The sequence below is a fragment of the Calonectris borealis genome, chromosome Z (genome assembly GCF_964195595.1).
Source record: "Calonectris borealis chromosome Z, bCalBor7.hap1.2, whole genome shotgun sequence".
Lineage (NCBI taxonomy): Eukaryota > Metazoa > Chordata > Aves > Procellariiformes > Procellariidae > Calonectris > Calonectris borealis.
The window spans coordinates 11,511,584-11,532,995 of record NC_134352.1 but is presented as its reverse complement, the minus strand read 5'-3'; the positions used below and the strand labels follow the sequence as shown (position 1 = coordinate 11,532,995).

At 44.3% G+C, this 21,412-nt stretch overlaps 1 protein-coding gene across 1 annotated transcript in view; it reads left to right on the top strand.

The window, feature by feature from the left end:
• Positions 1–4,268: 4,268 nt before the first annotated feature.
• LPAR1 (lysophosphatidic acid receptor 1) overlaps positions 4,269–21,412 on the top strand; it is a 78,034-nt gene continuing 60,890 nt past the window's right edge. The window contains exons 1-2 of the mRNA XM_075136304.1: positions 4,269–4,340; positions 4,752–4,909. The gene's annotated coding sequence lies outside the window, so the exon portion shown is untranslated. The remainder of the gene's footprint in view (positions 4,341–4,751; positions 4,910–21,412) is intronic.

The window sequence follows — 21,412 nt, the reverse complement described above, 5'->3', positions numbered from 1 at the left end:
GCCCCAGGCTCCAGCCCCGGCACACCTTGGAGCTGAAGGACAGCTGCCACATGGGGCTGTTCAATGTTGGTGCCCTCCCATGGGAGACGCACATCCCCAGCCTCCCCCGACCTCTTTCCCCACGTGGAAGCTGCAGCCATCCCCACCTCTGTCGTTACCCCAAAACTCACAGCTCCCCCTTGCTGTCTCGCCTCCCCCGGGGTGGTGAAGCCACGACAGCCAGCTCCCCTCCTAAAAGGCAGCCTCCTGCCCCCATACCCCCACCAAACACCGTGCACTTCACATAGCCACTGACTGCTGTGTGCTCGAGCACCTGATGCTATGTAGGTCATAAGATTAACAATAAAGCTGAGGCTTATGGTCCTGTATGAGTTATTACTGGATTTGCCAGTAATGCATTGGGCTCCTTTGCACCTCTGAGAATAACTTGCCTGAAGCATCTTACAAACTCTGGTGCAACCATCTCCGGGCAACATGGACGGTGCAAGCGCCAGGACAAACCCAAAGCCCCTTTCACAAAAAGCCAATGCACTGGTCACTTGGACAGATGCTGCTCTCATTTCTGGCATTAGGCTGCTCTAAATAGCCTGACCTGACCCAGATCTTGCCACGGAGACTATGGGGAACAATCATCTCCGCTGCTTTTGTGGGTACATCCTTAACCCTCAATGTGCTCAGGCATCCATGGGCACCCACTTTTCCTTCAATCATGGCCTTGCAGTCCTGCTGTTAAGGGCCAGGAGTGGAAAAGAAAGCTATGAAAATCCAAAGCTTGGCTTGCAGGAGCAGTACAGTCATGTTAGCTTTTCAGCAACCAGCTACGCTGCAGAAGGATTAGGATGAGCTGAGGTCCAAGCAGCATGAGGCTGAGCCAGGGAGAGAGAGACTCTGCATGGAAAAATCTGCTCTCTGCCTTGAGAGCTTTCCAGGTTTTGGAGGAGTTCATGGTTCGTAGGACGTTGTGCGCTGCTGCCGTAAATACATAGCCGGAGGCCAAAGGAGACTGAATGAGAGCAGAAGAACTACAATGGAACAAAGATGTCGTGGCTTTATGGATAGGGCTGCTTTCTTTTTGTGGGACTTCTGATGTGTCTGAAGTTGCTCAGGAGAACAGCACATTTTCCAACCGTGGGTGATGTTGTTATTTGCTCGGATTCCTCTGCATCCTGTTCTGAACAGATCCCCTACGCCTGAGCACTGGCTTAGGGTAGTCCGTATGTAACAAATGAGCAAAAAGTCAAACTCCAGAAAGCGCTTTATTCTGCGTGCGTTGCTGGAGCTGTTCTTCATAACATAACACTTGCTTTAGCAATGCACTACGGATGGTGGTGTTTTAGGAATTGGAACATACTTAAAGGCTGATCAATAAAAAGTGTACACTGAAAGTTTTTCAAGTTCTCTAATTATTCCTATCTCAGATAATGCTGAAGCTTGCCTTTTTTTTTTCCCCACTAAGATACTATGAATTGTGGTCTCATCTAACACTTCCTTCAAAGCATCCACTGCACTGAAAGATTCAGCACATTTCCAGTCCAAAATGAAATTACCCATTGTTAAAAGAACACCACAGTATACTGCATAGAGAAGTGACAGAGTGAAGAGACATCTTAACTGTAAATTCCCTGAATTTTTATTTTCTAATTAAAAACACCAGAGGTACTTTCCAGGCCCAGACTGAAGAGGAATTAGATGTCTAACTTTTCTGGGTCTGTATGACTAATCTTGCAGACACTCAGTTGAAACTGCATGAACGCTGAGAATTAAATATAAATATATCAGTGTGCGTACATGTTAAGCATACTTATGATTTGAATCGATTCACAAAATCGAGCACATGGAACTTACGTGGTTTGTTCTGGAAACAGACGTTTTTCCAGATGGAAGGATGTGAAAACTACTTCCCTATCTAATGCGATTCAGTACATCTGCATGTGATTACACAAACACGTTTCAGACCGCGGAGCAGCACAGCCAAACTCATAGAAGTTACATTCATTAAACGTTGTCAGACCACGTGATCTCCCCTGGACCTTCAATATTTGCCTGTTTCTAAGATTTACTGAAGATTCCCTGTATTTTCTAGTTAGAGCAAGAGTGGAGGACTGAGAATTAATTATATTAGCCTTGAATAAATTCCAAGTCACTGTTTCAGGGCTGAGCAAGCACAGAAATCAAAGCAACTGAAAGAACATTGCTGCTTTAACTACATCAGTTCACTGAAGGTGGACTCAGAAATACTTTTTTTTGTAAATGTGTGTCATCATTTTGCCTTCACATAATTCCATCTCATGCACAGATCAGCCTTTCCCCATGAGCACAGGACTGCTGTTTTCCTTCAAGCGTCAGTAGCTAGAGTCACTACTGAGAAGGTCCTAACCAGCAAATCTGAGTAATCATACTAGGTGAGACGTTTTTATGGAGGCTAGGCAGTGGTAATTCCCAATTTGCAGATGCAGTAGCTTTTCCCACCAAACGTCTACATACCCGCACCGTCCCACTGAAACACTCTTCTGCATACTTGGGATGGTAGGTCTCGCCACGGAGATTTAAAGTCCTGTCAGCTCATCCTTTGCTTGAAGCTTTGATTATTTTTAAGTTAATCTTGGTTGTTATAGTGGTATCTGGGCAACTGGCTGAGCATGGGACAGAAATTGTAGACATGTGCAGGCAGTTCCTGTCCCAAAAAGCTGAGCAAAATCCCATTCATAATGAAGCTACATAAGAAAAACATACTGCCATAGCACTGGAGGAATCACTTTTACATTCTGAAGACCTGCTTTTCAGCCAGTGGGTCATGCAAGTCATCCCATTTCTACCACCAGGGGAGGAGACGTGCAGTTTTGAGCACACTTGTTTCAAGCCTGTAGTTGTTGTCCAGACTGGATGCAGCCTGTGCACAGATGGGAAACTATTAAGACCTGTCACAGTACTTAGTGCATGGATGCTAAACTAGGTACTAGAGCTTCTAACAGAACATGCTTCTTGGTCACCTCTTGCAAACAGTTGGTAGCTTGCTTTGAAAACAGGTAGAAGATGAAATCAAGCATTTTTAAAAGTTAATGGCCCGCTGAATACTTAACAACACTTTTCAGCAGTTGAAGCCTAGTTTATGTGCTAAATCACAGTGCTGAGTACACAAACAAGGTGGTGTGTGGGGATAAAACATCTGTCTTCTTGAAATACATATATATACACATACATAACCATTTTTGATACACAAAAAAAAGCATTTGACTGCTTCCTAAAGGGAAAGAGCTCCTAATCAGCCATGACAGCAAGAGATATGCTCACACTGATGCTGAAAGCCTTTCTAATAAGAATGCCTGTGATACAGCAGATATTGTCAGTGGTTATGGAGGCTAGCGTCATCACTGTGTTGATGGTACATAAGCAAAGATTTGACTTGAGGAAAACTATCTGCTGCTTTCTGGTTCCTTGGGAAACACGAGGAGTACTTTAAACAGGCTTGGTCTTTCATATGGGCTTTTGTACTGCTGGAGGCATTGCTGGCTTGTACAGCTGTAATCTCTCTAGAAATCTCTCTACAGGGTGTAGAAACGCCTAGCCATTTCAGCCACTGAACCCTAAGTGCTGTGCAGCATACGCTCTTTTCACTTGATGCATGCACATGCAAAAGTGGCCTCTAGATGCTACTGCAATCCAACTAAATCAGACTATTTCACAGTAAAAACTGATCGGGGGTGGGGGGAGAAGAAGTAATTTGAACCTGTTTTTGTATAATAAAATAACTCTTCTAAGTCTGGAAAAGTATCCGTTGTGCAACCCTGCCCCTTTCCAACCATAAGGGTTTGGTGAACCTACGGACTGATTCTTCCTGCAACGGGGGCTCCCAAACGGTTCTCGCCGAGACGGGCAGAAGGTCCCAACACTTTTGCAGGAGGAGAAATTCGGTTGCTCCAGAAACATCTGCATACCCCCGGCCAAGCAGCCTTTACCCCCCAAACCCCACAGCCCTTATTCTAGCCGGCCTTCGCGACCGGCCGAGCTCTGGTATGAAGAGCGGGCAGGCAACCGCCAGCTCCGCAGCCGGCAGCAGAGCGGGGATGCCGGCGCTCCCTCCCCGCCCCGCCGGACCCCGCTCCTGCCCCGCCGGCGGCCCCCCGTCGGGGGGCCGCCGGCGGGGCAGGAGCGGGGTCCGGCGGGGCGGGGCGGCGCGGGGCGCACCTGGGCCCCCGCCCGGCGGGGGCGGTCGGAGCGGGGGCGGAGGGAGCCCGTCCCTCCCTCCCCGCCCCATCCCTCCCCTCTGTGCGCGCCGGCGGCGGCGGCGGCGCCGCGCTCCCTCCAGCCGCGCCCGCGCAGCCCCCGCGCAACCCCCGCAGGTAAGCGCCCCGCGGAGCGGAGCGGGGGTCCCGCCATCCCCGCCCGGGAGGAGGTACCCGCTTCCCTTTCGCCGGGGGCTCCGCGTCCATGGCGCCTTTTTTCCTCCTCTTTTTGGGGTGTTTTCTTCAGTATTTCTGAAACCGGTGCTCATTGAGGCGGGTGCGGAGGAGGCGCGCGTTGGCCAGCGGCAGGGTCCGGCAAAGGACTCGTCAGGGATGGGCTTTAACGGGCTGCTGGCGTCGGGTCAGGCTGCTGTTTCTGCTGGACTAACATCTCTGAGATTGGCCTGGAACAAGTAATGGACACTTGTTTGATTAAGGGACACTAACAGTGCTGCCATTGTTCGCTTACTTAGGGCCTGTCCTGATTTTTTTTCTTTTTTTCTTTTTTCTTTTTTTTTCCCCGTTAAGTCTCTTTGGATTTATTTATACCAAATTAAGGCAGTGGAAAAAGTCCTAGCTAAAAAAATGGTTGCCACCTCTCTCTCCTGACTTCCTCAGTCCTTCGGACGAAGAGCCTGCTGAAGTCAGATGGGATCTGTGTCCGTGTGTCCGTGGTGTTTACAAAGGTAAAGGACAGGGAGAGGATGAATGACAAGCACAAGGGTATGGGGTATTAGAGAAGGACCGGGAGGGTGGGGAGCGGGAGGGAAGCTTTAGGACAAAAGCCGTTAGCAAACTGAAGTGAGAAGAGAGAGGTGGAACCGGAGGGACCAAGTTTCTTCCTCTCGCACCTTTCTGCATGTTCTTTTTAAATAGCTCCACAATGAGAACCCCCCCCAAAAGCTTCTTTTTATGGAAATGTGTGAAAAGTGTTCTGTATCGCCCTTTATCAGGAAAATGCTGGAATGTCTAAACTTTTTTTCTTGTGGATTTCTTGGTGAAACAAGCTCACACCTTTCTGATTTCAGTTGTCTGTGAATAAATTAGAAGCTGCTCAAATCCCTCCTTCCCCCCCCCCCCCCCTTCTTTGCTGCAATTTTTTCGAAGATTCAAGGCAAAATATCTTGCGGGAACCTCTGTAGGCAACCTGTGTTCCCGAAGTGTTGGGGAATTGGGGTAGCTGCAGTCTTTTACTACTAAAAACTGTTGCAACTGTATCTTTTCAAAGAAAGTCTCTTGCATGCTAAGTCAGGTTTCGCGTGTTGTACCATTTGGTCTAAAATGAGTCACTCTCAGGTCTGAGAGTCATGTTTCAATTTGGCAGCCAGGACTGCGTGCCATGCAGCCTGTTACTCTTGTGTGAGGATGGGGTATACTGTAGTACTAAAATAATATGTTCTGGCAATTTCAGCAGTGGACTGAAGCGGTACTCTGTGTGCAGAGGCGTAAGTGAAGTTCTGTCCTGCAGCTCGTTAATACTGGCTGTAGGCGTGCCGTATGTTTCTCCTTAACTGATATGTGCTCGGACTTACAAAGCAACTTGATAGGCCTGTTGTTTTTATTAAATATTAACTACACAAAATCAAATGCTGTCTTTTCCAGAAAAGATTGACACTGTCTCATGCTGTGCAGTTGTACGTGAACTATGGTTGTTCTGGCTTTTCAGCAGCGAATAGCTAAGGAAATGTTATTTAGGAATACGAAGCACTGTTTCACGCTTAGTATAGTGTTGTCCTTATCACCCCTTGTTACAGGTTGCACTAGCTAAACCCTTGGCTGCTATAAACCTTGTTCTGAGAAGGTACCAGTAACGCTGCTGGTTGGAGAGAGGAAAATACTGACTGGTGTCTGCTTTCTTTTCCTCCTCTCTTCAAAACAAATATTAAGGGTGGAAAAGTTAAACAGCTTCTGAGACAAAACACATGGGAAATGCAAAATTGAGTAACACTACACTGTCTACCCATCTTTAATATGTGAACTTAATGTGTGAGTAACAGACAATTTTACCACTAAGTGCAAAGATACGTACGGCTGCGTGGTTTTCATCAGTAACTCTGGAAGATTGTAACTAAAATATAGTTCCTTCTCTGCTAAGAAATGGGAGAAAATAAAAATCTGTCTTTAATTTGGTCTTGTAGTAAGTGCCACACAGTGAAACCATGTGGGGAATCCAGGAGGGGGTGTTGAAGAAAGTGTTTTGCTCTGGAGCTGAAACTTAGGTAGGACTTACGTAGAGTTGCCTTTTATATTGCTATGACGAGCCATTAATGACACCTTAATGAACAGTTAATTGTTTCTCAGTAGCCTTTCCATATTGAGCTTGCTTTGTCCGATATTCAGAGGTTTAAACCGAAAGGCAAATATTTCTTCTCAGTAGCTTTTGTCTTTGGGAGACCACTACCATCTTACCTTTGAGTACCCAGCAGTGCCTTGGCTCTCAGAGGTAAGCTGCCTCCTCCAGCTGTCTGAAGAGCTGGCTTTGAGCACCTCTAGGTGGTGACCTGCCAGCACTTGCTGAGCGCTGTTACCGTGTCATCTGCTGGGTATGTGGCTTCTTTATTGTATGGGCGCAGGGGAAAACCGAGTGCAGCTCTGTCGCCAGCAGAGCTCTCACAGCCATTACTCGTGGTCTTGGTGATGGTCCAAGGACACCTAGAAGAACTTGAGAGCGGGAACAGGTTGTACTGCGAGGCTGTTGTCCTTTTCATTATCGTTTCCCCCCCCAAATTGGAATTTGCTACGTTCATGGGATTTCCTCCCTTTCATAAAGAAAAGTGCATGTAATTTAAGGGACACTTGAATTCAGTTTAGATCCATCTAAATGGGTTATTTGAACTGCAGCTGCTGCAAATGATGCTAGGGAAAAGAAGCATACAACTATTTTACTGAAAGGAGGGTAAAGCAAACAATATTTGATCCCTTCAGCATCTTTAGTTTGTGGATTAATTCTTCGTATGTAGTGTATTTCACTGCTTCTTCCTTCACAATGGGTTATATTCTTTTTTTTTTTTTAACAGTCCAGTAGTATGAAAAGAAAAGGAAACAAACTTTTTAAAAAGTAAACAGTGTGGTTGTAAAAAAATAAACAAAAACATAGGAGTTATCAAAACGCAATGCTAATAGCTAAAAAAACCTATTTGCACTCTTTTTTTTCTTTTTTCTTTTTCTTTTCCTTCCTTTTCTTTAAGGTTGCTTTCCCTTCAGGTAAGATCCCATTTGAAGTCTTAAGATTTAATGATAATTTGAAGGGAGAACACTGTCCACGGCTCTCTAGAAAGATCTGATCATGAGGGACTTGAGGTGGTAATGGCTTGAACTGGTAGGGATTATGTAGCATCCCATGTGTGTTTTTGACTTTGCTTTTCCATGCATTGTGAGGTGACGCTGTAGAAGTGTGACACTCCTCAGTGGTGCAGCGTTAGGGCTGAACTTACACATTTCATGTTTTCCCTGACTTTCCTTCATAGTTAACTCAGAAGCTTAAGGCTTCATCTATGATCCATAGATGTTAATGGTAAAATCTATCGGCATTGAACAGCTTTGGATCAGGCGCAAGGCTGATGTGTTGCTTTGACAGAAATACAAAATTATTCCCAGAGCAGAGGAAAGCTCTATCAAGGAAATAAGAGCTACTGTTCTGCTTACATTCCAGGGGACTTGAATTTTGGTTTTCTTCATTTATCTCTTGAGCTTAGTTGCTTTAAAACAAGTAGAAGCATTGCCTGCGCATTCTTGTACCTTCATTGCCACTGAAGCAAATGACAGGGAACATCTGAAGCAGGTCTGGTGCCTTGTTTTGATTTTTAATGAAGCTAGAGGAGAATTCTCTCATCCATTGCTGTTTCTTGACTGCCTGACACTCTTCCCGCCCAGCGAAGCTGATTAACAGCACACGTCACTTGCAAAGTCTTGGTCATTGTTTGGCTGAAGGTTGCACTCTAGGGTCAATTTTCATTTTTTCAATGACTGGTGCCTCTTGTTCTTGAAAATGTAGTTTCTATTTGTGCAACATTTAGCACAGTAAGGAAAAGGGCCTATTTAGTGCCAGTTTGGGAAATATATGTGTCCCCCTATCCCATGTGGCAACTCCATGATCATTGCATTTCTCTAATGAGCTCTTGAAAAAGGCCTTTTGAGGTGGTTAAAGCATTGCATTTCTGTATAGAGGAACAATAGCCTTGCTCGGATCAGTACAAAGACTCCAGAATTTCCTGACAGGCACAGCCTGGAGTAGTTTGTTAAACACATCTTTCTCAGTTCTGCACCTACTTCCTACTGGATCTGCCTCCTTCTTGACCCACATAATGTAGGCAATCACGTTAGTGCACATAAACGGGTGAGCGCTGGCACATTTACCCCAGGGTAAAGAAGCATTTCTTCTTACAACGAAAGCGAACCTTCTTCCTCTGCCTCTGGCAGGTGGAAACAGCCACAGACTCGTGTGGCTGTTGTGCTTCAAGGAGTCTGGGTAAGGCATGAGTGCCCCTGCCAGCAGCACTGCCGGGGGGGGAACGCATCCCTCCTCCTCAGGCCACTCCTGGGATGAATAGCCTGGACGGTGTCCTGGGCTGGGGCGTGTGGAAAGTGGCTTTCCAACCGCCTTGAAGGTCATTGGCGGTGGAGTTGGATGATGACCTGGCTGCCCTTCCTGCTGGGGGAAGGGGAGGTAAGCATTGCCCCTCTCGCCGTTTCTCACCCGCGGATCGCAGCGTGGCCTGCTGCTGAGGTGGTGGTAGATAGTGTGGATCGGTGGCACGAGAAATGCTTCCAGTTGCAAAAGTGGGAAGGCTGCGTCTCTTGTAGGAGGAAACATGTTTCGGGGGCACACATATTGTATTGGTGAGAACTGCATTACAGTTTTATGCCAACTGGATTATTTTTGTTTTAAATTACTTTAACTTGAGAGGCATTGGAATTGCTTTTTTTTTTTTTTTTTGGCTTCCATGTGGCATACTCTAGGTAAAATTTGGAGGTGCTTTTACGTTCTATTTAAAAATTCAAAGGTGCCAAGTATGCGAGCCTAATATTATCTTTCTGCTTTTGCCTCTGACTGTGAATAACAGGCAAACGTCTCCTGAAGTGGATTTTTGAAACTGCTGGAAAAAGTGCTGATGGGTTTGATAGTCATATATGATGAACTTCAATTCTCTGTAATTCACCAGCATGAGGCCTACACACCATTTAGCCTTTTCTTTAGGAATTTACGTGCCACAGTGACCTTCTGAGTAGGGTGAATTTCACAGGCACTCTCTAGACAGTACATCAGTTTCTTTGCCAGCTAGAAAATGTATTGCATACTGCGGTGCTTGCAGGAGCAAGCAAAAAAGCATTGGATTGACATCAAAGGCAAGATCTTTCTGTACAAAATGCTGGAGATTTTAAGAGTGGTAAAAATCTGGCAAAGGAAATGCATACTGTTTTTCATTGTAAGCCCCTTTCCCTCCCTCCTCCCCCTCTTTTTAGGGCGTGTATGTCAAATACGAAATGGTGCCAGTACATTATTTATGGGAGCAGTTTGCAGAGACTTTTCTTAGAAGTTCTTTGGCCATTTGGGGATGATTGTTTTCAGCCTGGATGGAAAAATGTATGTATAACTAGAGCAGTATCTTTTTTTTATTGTGAAGAAGTTAGCTGCAGCTCTGTTTAAATTAAAAAAAAAAAACAGAGTTGGATGAGTATTGAATGTCTACTGCATAGAGAAATTTGTATCTTCTTTGGATGGGTGGGTGATTATTTAAGAGCATTGAGCTTAACATGAACTCCAGTAAAGATGTACTGGTATCTGAGAAGTCAAGGGAGATGCTGTACAGGTCACATCTATTTGTTAGGTGGTTATAGTTCAGGTTGGAGTTTGTAGGAAAGGAGAAAGACTGCTAAGTTCTCAGGAGGAAATAGCTATGTACCTTGCAAGCGTGGCAAGTGTTGTTTTGTCTGTTGCAGTGGGGCATTGGTAAAGGGTCCGTAGCCACTGGATTTCACTAAATGTTTAGTCATGGATAGCGCAATCTGCTTTTGACCCGTTGTGGACGTCAGACCTGCAGGATGGTTCCCGAAGCCTTGAGCTGCTGCTGGTGACGGAGCGAGGGAAGCGGGGTGGCATTCCGTAGCTGCAGTGCACGAAGGGCAACATGCCTTCCCTTCCCATCCCCAGCCAGGCTGCAAGTGTCACCAGGATGCTGGTGCAGAAGAAAGCCCCAGTTTGTTTGCTGCTCATTTCTGAATCAGCTTCAGCAGCGAGCAAGGTGGAAGGGCTGATCCGGGCCTCGGGGACGCTGCCGGTGCGGCGGTCACTGTCCCTTCAGCTCGCAGCGCAGTGGCCCGGCTCGTGGTGAGCACCTCCGCTCTCCTGCTGCCTTGGGGCAAGGAGAAGCAAATTGTCGAGCAGCAGCACCAGCTAGAGCTGCTGGTCCTCAACTGGCTGGCTGAAGGCAGGAGACCTCAGTGGAGGACTGCAGGTTAATATCTCAAGCCAACGGCTGTGTCGGGAGAAGGTCACCTTCCCCCTAGAAGAAGTTGCCTTGCACTGGGAGAGACTGTGGTGGTAGTTACTGTGGTCAAGACACGGTATTCCTTCGGTTCCTGTACCTGCATCAGGTGCTCACTGATTTTTTTGGTGGGATACGTTTTCTTGTGGTTACTATGTTTTTTCCAATCCTTTACTGTGCAGCTGTGATGTCACTTCTTGGGTCCTAGCACCTTTAAGATTTAGTTGTTATTTTACTAACGGTTTTCACAGTTACTTGTAACCAAATATGAAGTAGTAGCAAAGGCTGGTGGGGAAGGGGACGTTTGCTTTTCTATCCAGGCATTTCTGAGCACTTTCATTGACACTACAGCTAGCAGAAGTAAATTAAACTCTTCTTGTGTCGTTGCTGTTTACGTGCCTATTATGACAGGTATGTTTTCAGTCATTCCCTGTAGAGATTGGGTCAGTAGTTTTACAAGATATGTACAGTCCTGAGATGAGCTGCAGTGGACAGGTGTTGCTTTGATGTGGTAATGAAGTTGTAATGTAGGATGTAAAGGGGCAATTTGGCTACTTTGCCTCAGGTTGGGCTTATAGGATTAAACTTTGTAGTACATTTCTATAGTTGCCTGCTAGTTTTGAACATATAAAACTAATTATTGAAGTACAAAAGCATTTGGGAAATTGGTAGGGGAATGTGCGATAGACCAGAATAGATTCGATGATGATAAGCCTGTAAATCCCAAAGGAGGGTGCTGCACAGTAAATTCTGTATTAATACTCCGTTGCGTGTCATTGACTATTGCACTTGGAAGATGTCTTTGCAAATGTATACACAGCTCTGCTTAAGTGTCTTATTGGCAAATTATCAGTACAGGAGAATAACTTGAATGTTCCCTGGGTCCATGCCAAGAATGTCCCCGGGCACTCCTGCCTTGTCAGGAGGAACCAGCCAAGGTACTAGGAGCGTGTTGTCCTATATGCTGTGGTAAAACCTAGGACCTGCTAGGAGCCACATTTGAGCATGTGATTACCATCTGCATAATCATTAGATTCAGTCAAGAAGCAAAGGGTTGGCTTTCAGTGAAGGATTCTTTGGGGCGTTCAGCTGTTTCTATCCACATGTCCCCCCGCTTACTGCTACCTCTTGCAGACACAAGGCCAGTGCTCCAACAAGGTCACTGCTCCCTCATTCCTCTTGTCAAGGAAACAGGATTCACCAGTTGTTTTCCTGAGATGTTGCGGTGGGGTAACCAACTTCAGGCAAATTGATATCTGGATAGATACCCAATGTTCAAGGAATACCATCCTGAATGTGACGTGTTGCACTCGAAAGATACCATTATAAATGCCTATCGAGTTTAGTGGTCTTTCCTTTTGCTTGCTGTCCCTCACAAAATGTGGCAGACATGGAGAGCAGTGCTGTGGAGATGAGGCAGGGTGCCTTTGACCTGCCCTGAGCGTGGTTTCTGCACAGGGCTTCTGTGGCTGGCAATGCATCAGGTTCATTTTGCTCCTCTTAAAGCTTTGGATGAAACTGATGAAAATTTCAGCTCAGAGCACTGCATTTCCCCATATGGAAACCTTGCAAACTAGAAAACACTCTTCCGAATTCATGTTTTTGCTCCCCTAAGTCTTCTAGCTTCTTATTTACAGCAGTTGCAGTGTCCTATTTCAAATAGCCCATGCAAGTGAGACTGGAAGCTGATTGAGACTTCAGGGTATTACTGTGATCAAAGCAATTCTGGTAATTAGTGAATAGACTTAAAATAGGTCTCTAGAATTATTGCAATCTTGCAAACAGTTGATAAGAATAGCATAGTTTAGTGCCTGGTTCTCAAAGAAGTACGGTATGTTTCTGTTCCCTGCCTAGGGTTGCTTAAGTTTCACACACAACAGCATCCTAAGAGGTTCAGCCTAGAGAAAAAAATGCAGGGAGAGATGTGCAAGCTGATGACAACCTGATGACAGGAGGGAATTACATATGATTGTAGAACACATAAATGCCTTAAAACTAATATGCCTGAACAAACACTTCTGCCGTGGTCCTGCATATTTCCATCCTCAGCATCTCCTCCACAAAGTTTCTTACGAATAGAAGCCAGTTGCCAAGATTTTAATGACAAAGTTCTGGTTTGTTTACCGCATTTTCATTTCTCCTCTCTAAATTTTTCTTAATATGCCATGAAGGCTGTGTGAAGGGACTCTTGGTGCAGTTACTGTGGGAAAGCAGTTGCTTTTTCCTTCAGGAGAGTGGCACAAAACTGCGGGAAAGGCTTTGGCGTTGAAGCCACACCCTGCTCCTTCATGCTTCCGCGTTGGCAGGCATGTGGAAAAGGAGGGAGAGAAAATCCTGGCTTTCCTTGGAGCTACCAAGATGAGGTGACGCTTCTGGTCGGTAGCAAACTCCAGCACGAAGCTGCTGTGCATCTGCCTCCCGTAATTGTGCCAGAAGTCATCCCGTGCCCCGAATCTCCCCCTGACCGTTCCGCTTGTGGTTTGGTTAACTTCCCCCCCTGCGACCCTGCAGTGGGGACTCTCGCTGGTATAAGCTGCGTCTCCACTAGAGGGGGATGCCAGTATAGCTATACTGGGAAACTTTGAGGATTTGGTTAGTTATATTGCTTTACTCTTCCCTGTTGGCAGTGTTGCCTGTTGGGTTAAACGGAGCATCCCTGGAAGGAGGCTGCTGCGGGACCAAAGGCAGACGGGACCCAGCAGTGGCCTGACGCAGCGGCTGACCGAGTAGCAGGCATTGGGTTTCTCCAAAACAGTCTCAATTCTGCCAGCGCGCCGTGACGCATGTTTGTATAAGGTTGGCCGACCTAGGAGAGGCTGCTCAGCAGCGGGAGAGACCGAAAATCAGACCCAGCACGCCTAAGTGGGCTTTGTCAGGGGTCAGAGGAGCTCTGCATGGGCCTTTAGCTTTGGTGTCGTGGACACAACTGGTGGGTTGCGATTGTGGGATGCCTAAAAAATCTGGTTTGTGGGTGGATTTCAGTACGTTCTCCTTTCGTGGCCTGGATCCCTCAGACTTCTTAGTTTATTTGTGTAGTCGCAAAAAAAGAGTCTTAGTGGTTCCCGAGTAATGCTTTATGGCTTACGCTTTTGTTTCGAACTGTCTTAAGGAGGCTTTGAAGTATGTCTGTGTTTAACGTTGGAACTCAGCGCACATTAGCATGGGTACAAAGGGGAGAGTTTGAGGCAAACTGCTTTTTAGTTTTGTTTTTCTTTTTTCTTTAAGAATAATCCATTGCTATTCAGTTGCACTTTTCTTCGATAGGATTCCTTTTTCTCCTTTATTGCTTTATAAAGGATGTGCAACAGAAGTGTATCTGGAAAGTGGTGAGACAGACTAGATAGTGCTTGGACACGAACTTTTGTGTCATTGTATGTGTTAGAAGATTTTTTCCTTTGTTCTGTTTTTACACTGACTGCATTCTGCCTCCTGGCTTTTCATTTTCCTCTTGAATTCTCAGTATCTCCTAAATATTCTGATTGAAATATTTGTTGTTTCTGTTGGGCTGTATGTATGCTGAGGACCTAGTCAGAGAAGTTGAGTAATCACTGAAGTATGGTGTGACTTTACAACAACCTCCTTAATTCATGTGACCTCTTGTATGTGCTAAAAGCTCATCTGCTAAACACAACTCACAGTTAATCCAAGTCAATTCTTAAAGTGAATTAGTCAAGCTGTGTGCTAATCCTCTGTGTTTACCTGCTTATTCAGATAGGCAGCAGCCTAAGTTGCATTAAACTTCACTTGATAGTTGAGAGGGGAAGGGTTGGAGGGAAAGGTGATGAAATCTTGGTGTCTCCTTTCAGGGCATATTTCAGAACTGCTTTGCGTTTATAAATCTTGAATTCATGGAATGATCAGCATGAGCTACCTGAGGCCAAAACCCAGTACTCCACTGCAGCTCTCTACTAAGGATCCCTGACAGCTGCTGCTGCTCCCAGGATATTTTGGGCAGTTTGTTACTTCCCGATCACCCCTAAAAGTCGTTCCTCAAAAAACCCAACTGGTTGAGTTGGGGTGCTGTAGACACTGGGGAATGTGGTGCAGACTGTGGGGATAAGGAAGTCCTTTCGATCTCTGCCAAGAAACTAGTAACCAGCCCTGATTTTACAGCATGGGCTCACAAATTCTGGGGGTATTGTCCTGAGCACACCAGAGACTCACATGGTGGGCAAGAAGTAATTACCTTTCATTTGTCAACATTAGGATTTTTGTTGTCTTGAGCTACTGGGTTTGCTCCCCCTCAATCGTGGCGAGATCAAAGGTAAGATCTTATTTCTGGGTCACTGCTGTCCATCAGATAAGTTTGTTTGTGGCCTTGGGAAAAAGCAGTGACATGAGAATAGGGAATTTAAACCCTGTCATTAAGATAATTCTTTCTTATTGTCAATTCTAAATTCTTTCAAACTTCATTCAGCTTAACTATGCAAAATGCAGCACTGCAGAAACTGCCTGGAGAACAGTCAGTTGAACTGATGCAGATGTTACAAAAATATTTCTGAAGCAGCATGACTGTTATTTCTAGTTTGACGGGTTGATAAACAGTTACTGTGTCTGCATTGGTGCTGGCCTGAACCATGTTAAGCTGATGTCTTGCAGTTTGTAATGTACTTTTTTGTGGGGGATGGTTGAAATATTTCTATTTCAGATAAACTTAATTAAACTCCTGTTTGTGCACCATTGGTCAAGGTCCATGTAGGTCTATATTAGGATGGTACATTTGTAATTTGGGGTTTGGGGTTTGGCATGCTTAATTGTGGACTTCCTTGGCTTCAGCATTTCCAGATTATTGTATTTTGTGGTGGTTCATTCTGCCTGAAGATTGAACATCTGTTTTGTGGATGTGGGGGGGGAAAAAGAAGTATTTGCTTTAACACTGGCCCCCCTCAAAGCTGTTTAGAGAATTGTGACATTCTGTTATCATCCAGATGGTTTTTATCTAGTGAAAAGGATATTGCCTGAATGTTTAAATACAAATTTGTTTCAGAAGAATGCCAGCATACTACTACTTTTCTGAGTTTTAAACAAAAGGTGGATCATGTCAGGTAGGGTTAGCAAATGGAGTCTCTGTTGCTGATCCATAGAAGTGTTGAATTGTATCACTTTGTTTTTTCTTCTTGGAAATAAATATTAAATGTCTGTTTGTAAGTTATTGAGAAGATAAGCTTTTGCTGCTTTTCTTGCTGAGGAGTGATAGCTGGAGAAAAGCATCCTGATACCTTATAAGGTGATTTATACCTTGAGACAAGTGACTTTGCCTACTATTGTCTTCTTCAATGATATTGATTAAGCAAAATAATGATGAGAATGCATTAAGAGTTAAATTCCGTCAACCGACAGTGTGAGGCAATGCCTCCGTCTTGGCTCTGTGTTGTGAAAACTGCTTCTTGCAATCCCAGTGTTTAGAATAATTTTAATGAGCAGCTCCTTGCTTGTTCTTTTGTTTATAACGGAGGAGGACAAAAGCATGCACCACACTTGCTTCTTTGACACACACACATGCACGCACGATGCTGGCAACAGTTAATGATGCATCTTAAATGATGAGCTATCCATGGTGACTTTGAACTTTTCTCCCTGTTAGTTAACTTCTTCAAATTTAATGTCTGTCAGTAGAAATAAACCATTTTAAAAGAGTTTCAGAAACTGTTTTGAGATGACTTATTTTAGAAGCATTCAGTACTTTAGAAGTCATTACGATGAAAGTGCAGATTATGAAAACATTGTCATATGACAGCGGCTTCCTTGTGGTTGTGCTATGAGAGGCCATCCACATTGTAGTTACTTGTTTACATAAGCCTGAGCAGATTGGCGTCATTTTCCAGCAGTTGGTGTCTAGCTGTATTTTTCCTCTTTATTTTCTGGTGATCCTTTCTTGAAGTTTAGAGTAGTGAGATAATGTTGAAATTAGATGATGGCATGAATTATTACTCAGGAGTCTTCCTAGTTCACATTGCTTTTACTTGAAACAGAGAGATTAGAAATTCACTTTCAGGGATATCTTATTGTTCCAGCACTCACTAATTCAAAAAACCCAGTGGAGCTGCTGCTGCAGTTGTTTCTTGAAGCTGGTGCTGTGGTTAGTACAGATGCTTTGAAGCAAGTGTTTGGTTATTTTATCTTATGCCAACCTGATCATTCTGTTGAAGAAGCTCCTAATACATCTGAAGAAACATGCATGTACCAGCCAGCACCCCTTGCGTTAAGGCAGATGCTCGCTCGTTCCCCCAAGTGAGAGTGGGAAGAGGTTCTCCAGCCTTGCTGAGTGGCAAAGCAACGATCATTTCCAAGCAGTCCTTTACAAGCAAGCAAGGAGAAGCTACATTCCTGATAGATAGTGACTGAAATAAGTCTAGAGGTTCTGGATGGTAATGAGAAGGCAAGCTGACGTATTGGTTTTAAAGGGGGAACTGCAGGAAACTGAGGAAACCATGCAGAATTTTTTGGACTTTTCAGACAAAGCTCAGAAGAAGCTTTTCAGAGAAGTAAGAGGCTTTAAGAGAAGATGGAAGTATCATTTTGGATTTACAAAACAGCAAGAAAATGCTGCCCAAAAGATGGCTGTGGAATAGATACAACACGGAAAAAATCCATAAAGGAGGTTAGGCAAGTGAGAGAATTGCACTGGATGGTGCAAACTGACCTAGGTCAGGGAAGTACAGAAAGGATTCTTCAAGGGGACAACTACACAAACTAAATGGAAGTTTTGTCCGATGGTAAATAAGATTTCAAGTCCCTCAATGTGTAGCAGAGAGAGAGAAAAAGTATCCTGTGTTTAATGGGGAAAAGGACCATGATTCAGTTGTGGACAGCACAGTGATAGCATTTTTAGCAAAAATGTTGAGATTTGAGTGGAAAATTATGCCTGCCTCTTGCTTTATTTTTTAAAAAGTTTTCTTTAATTTCATCTGAGCAGTATGCGGAGAAACCTGGTGTGCTGCTGCATGCCTTGTGGATTAGCCTGCTGCTGATGTGCGTCCAGTTTGTACCATAATTGACGTGACTTAGGATGAGTCTGTTCATGATTTCACATGTTACAATGCCAAATACTATGGGTTTGTCCTTTCAAAATGCGTTTTCTGTTTATTAGTAAAATGTGGCATTTTCTTCTGATAGCAGAAGTCAGAATAGTAAAGATACAAATCCCCTAGAATATCCTGAGAGAAAGGAGTTAATTGTTTTGGAACAGAAGACTAGAAAGGCAAAGAAAAATCTTTTTTATTTTTAATCAGATACAGCAATGTTTAGTTTCCTGCCTTCATGATGGGATGTTTATGTGCCTTAGAAAAGACCTTTTCAAGTGGGCATCTTGCTACCACTGACACAGAGGAGGAAAGATGTTTGTTGTTTTCCCTTCAAGATGTTCTTGGTCATTTCCATTAATCTGAAAAGAAGTGTCACAATGGACCAAATGAGAATCTGTTCTGCCTCCATCAATGCTGTAACGTCGTCTCCTCAAATACCTTTTGCCACGAGTAACCAACAACAGGAAATCGCGTGGGTACATGTTACAGCAAGAATGGTCTCGGGGCTCTCTGACTTCAGCAGGGTTGGACCTGTAGCAAATGCTTGGGGAAGTGGGAGTCCTTCTGCCTTCCTTGCCTGCCATTGAGGTCATCAACAAAATGCATTTGAACTTCATGGGCACACGGTCAGACTCTTGGTTTGCCAGAATAAACAAAAAAAAACCCCAAATACAAAAACCAACCAACCGACCAAAAAAAACCCAAACCCCAAAAAACAAAACAACAAAAAACACAACCCCAAGACAAAAACAATTCCAGAAAGAATGAACAGCTTGTAATTTTGGGAATTATCTACTCACCGAAGAACCTTCACGGTGGCCACAGCAAAACATCTAAAGGTCCCTTCTGGGCATAAACATGAGCGCAGGTAAAGGAGAAAGGCAGACGTGCATAGGTTAGTTACAGACGCTTGAACTGTCTGCCCCTTGGTGGAACCCAGTGCATAACTGTGGTCAGCCTGCTTTTGTCATCCTCAAAAGGGGTATGAGGCAAATGACAGGCAAAATAGAGTGGCATATGGAAAAGATTTCTCTGCAAGAAAAATGTTTCAGGATAGTGTACTATCTACTAAATTTTTTGCACTGAAAATCTGTGACTAGAGATCTTTTTCTTTTATATATTCAGTTTAATATTCTGCTTTTTGGCGGGTGGCGGGGATGGGCAGGGGCTCTGATCTTGCCCCGGTGGGATGACTGGGAAGATGTCTCTCCTGACCCATGTGTTCTCTGTGAGAGCAGATGATTTCTCGGAGGCAGTGCCACCACACAGTGGTACTATTTTATTGTAAATTAGTTCAGTGCGTGGTAAATGAATAAGGTGACAGATTGTCTCCTTAGTCTTGCAGTGGGGAAGAAGGGACAGTTTCACAAAATGCTTGAAAAGAGTTCATGAAACTGTTTAGCTTGGGTAAGGAGGCTCCATCTGATACACCTTTGCTGAACTCCTTGCAGCCTGTATTCTATCATGGGAAGATTTAGCAGCAGTTTAGTAGTCCTCATATTATTAATTATTGAGGCCAGAACAATGATCTTTCCCTGATTAGCACAGAGCTCCTATTCAAAAAGGTTTGACTGATGTAATTTTTTTGTTGAAGCACAGGCTGTGCTGTGAATGCAAACGATGTAGATTTGAGATCCTCTGTTGATTATTGTGTTGTGGAAGAGTCCTACTGAATGCGAGGGCAATTTTTTAAATTTGTGTTGAAATCGTTTTCTTTCTAGCCTTGGATTACCGCTGAAAACCTCATCTTTTTTGCTTACATAAGGAAGGCTACCAGCTGCATTGCGGCCCTGAAAGTGTAGACTGGGGCAGTGGAAACTGTAAGTCTCTCCTAGCTTCAGGAAGTTGGAAGCTTCCCTGGAGCACCTTTTAAAAACTCCCTGAGGTGTACAGGTGTGAGTTGGCTGAAGGCAGAAGGGAAAGTAGGAAAGATGAGTTCCTTTTCTTTTTTTGCTTTAGTAATATGCTTTTGGACTTCTGCATTTTTATTTGATCTCATCAAGTTAGCTCTCTTATTTCTGATTATTTTTTTTTTTTTGTAAGATGCTTTTCAGGTGGCTGGGCGAGTTGGGGTTAAATTTCCCGAGGTGTTGTTTGTTATTATTTTGTTTTGGTCTGGCTTAAGTAAAAGCTGAATGCTCTGGGCAGCTGTTGCTCTTCTCAGTAAAGCAATCTGCAAGGTGATACACAGCTAAACATGCTGCTGTCTTGCTTTTGATGCTGTTAGTGGCTGAGAGGTGGTTGTGTTATACGTTATGCGGAATGTATGCTTTAGCTGACAAAGTGCAATCAAAGCAGGCCTCACACAAACATAGAAGCAGCTGTATTACTTATGTAGGACCATAGCAATAATAAAATTCCTGATTCTGTGGTTTATCTTTGTGACACTGAGTCACTTCCAAGACAATTGTTTAGGACGTTGCTCTGAAGTTGGAGCAGCAGTAGTGTAGACAGTACCTGCTTTGACATATTCAGCGGCTGGGTGAGATCCGAAGTTGGGAAAGTTTTTGCCTTCTGCTTTTTTGGTTGTCGAAGTCACAAGTACTCAGATTGTGAAAAAGAAAAAAAAAAAGAAAAACAAAAAAACCTGAGAAAAGCCAGAAAGCAGATGATGCGCACGGGGTAAAAGGAGGATGTTTTTCAACAGCCAGAAGAGGGGATCTCCACTCTTGTGATCTGATCTGTTGGATTATTCATGTTCTTTTACCCTGGTCTCCCCAGAGGTTTTGAGGCGGGTCGGCAGCACGCTGGAGATCAGATGGCAGGTAGCGATGGCACTTGCTGTCTTGCTGGAGGCTGTTCTGCTCTCTCCCAGCGCTTAGGCAGGAGGCCGTCTCAGCCCACCTCGCTGCCAACCCTTTTGCAGATGTTTGTTAGACTTCGCTGTCGCACGGGACGTGCTCTAAATGCAGCTCTGCTACAGCTCCTGCAGCTCCGCGCGTTGGGATGCAGCTGCCAGCTTGTTGGATGGAATATTACAAAAACCTCATCGCGCTACCATATAGCCAAACAGGGATGGCAGGTGAGAGGGGTTAGTACCAACTGATTCTGGTTTTCGGGCCAACCAGTTCAATTATCCATTGTAGTTTACTTATTATTAACAAGTCATTTGAGGATGACAGTGGAACATTTAAAATACTGCATTATTCTTGCTGCACGTCTCCCTCCCTTCCTCCTTCCCTCCCTTTTAAGCCTTAATGATATTTTGTTTAGCCAGTTTCTTTGTTGTTCATCTGTTGTGTCAGGTTGGAAAATTATCCCTTTTTTTTTTTTTTTTTTTTAATAATTGCTCTGGAAATGTTTGTGCTCAAACAGTGCATTACTTCACCAATAATGGAAGTTCTGTGAGCAGAAATTATCTGGGTAGAAATTGATGCTGTTGAATTAACCCACTCCACCTGCGAAAGAAAAGGTCTGATCTCTTAAACAATATCTGCAAAGAACTGACATTTAATGTCAAAGTGAATTAACCATTGATTACCGCAAAGAAATGACTAGGTCATTTCTCCACAGAGGCAGCGATTTGATGGAAAAATGTTTCTGGATATGGATTGATTTCCAGTTGCGGTTTGGGCAAATGTGTGTGCTGTGTTTTGGGGCTGAGGTATTATTTACATAAGCATCTTTTACTCTGTGTAGTTATTGCCTGTCTTGGTGCATGTGAAAAATTATGTTTTGC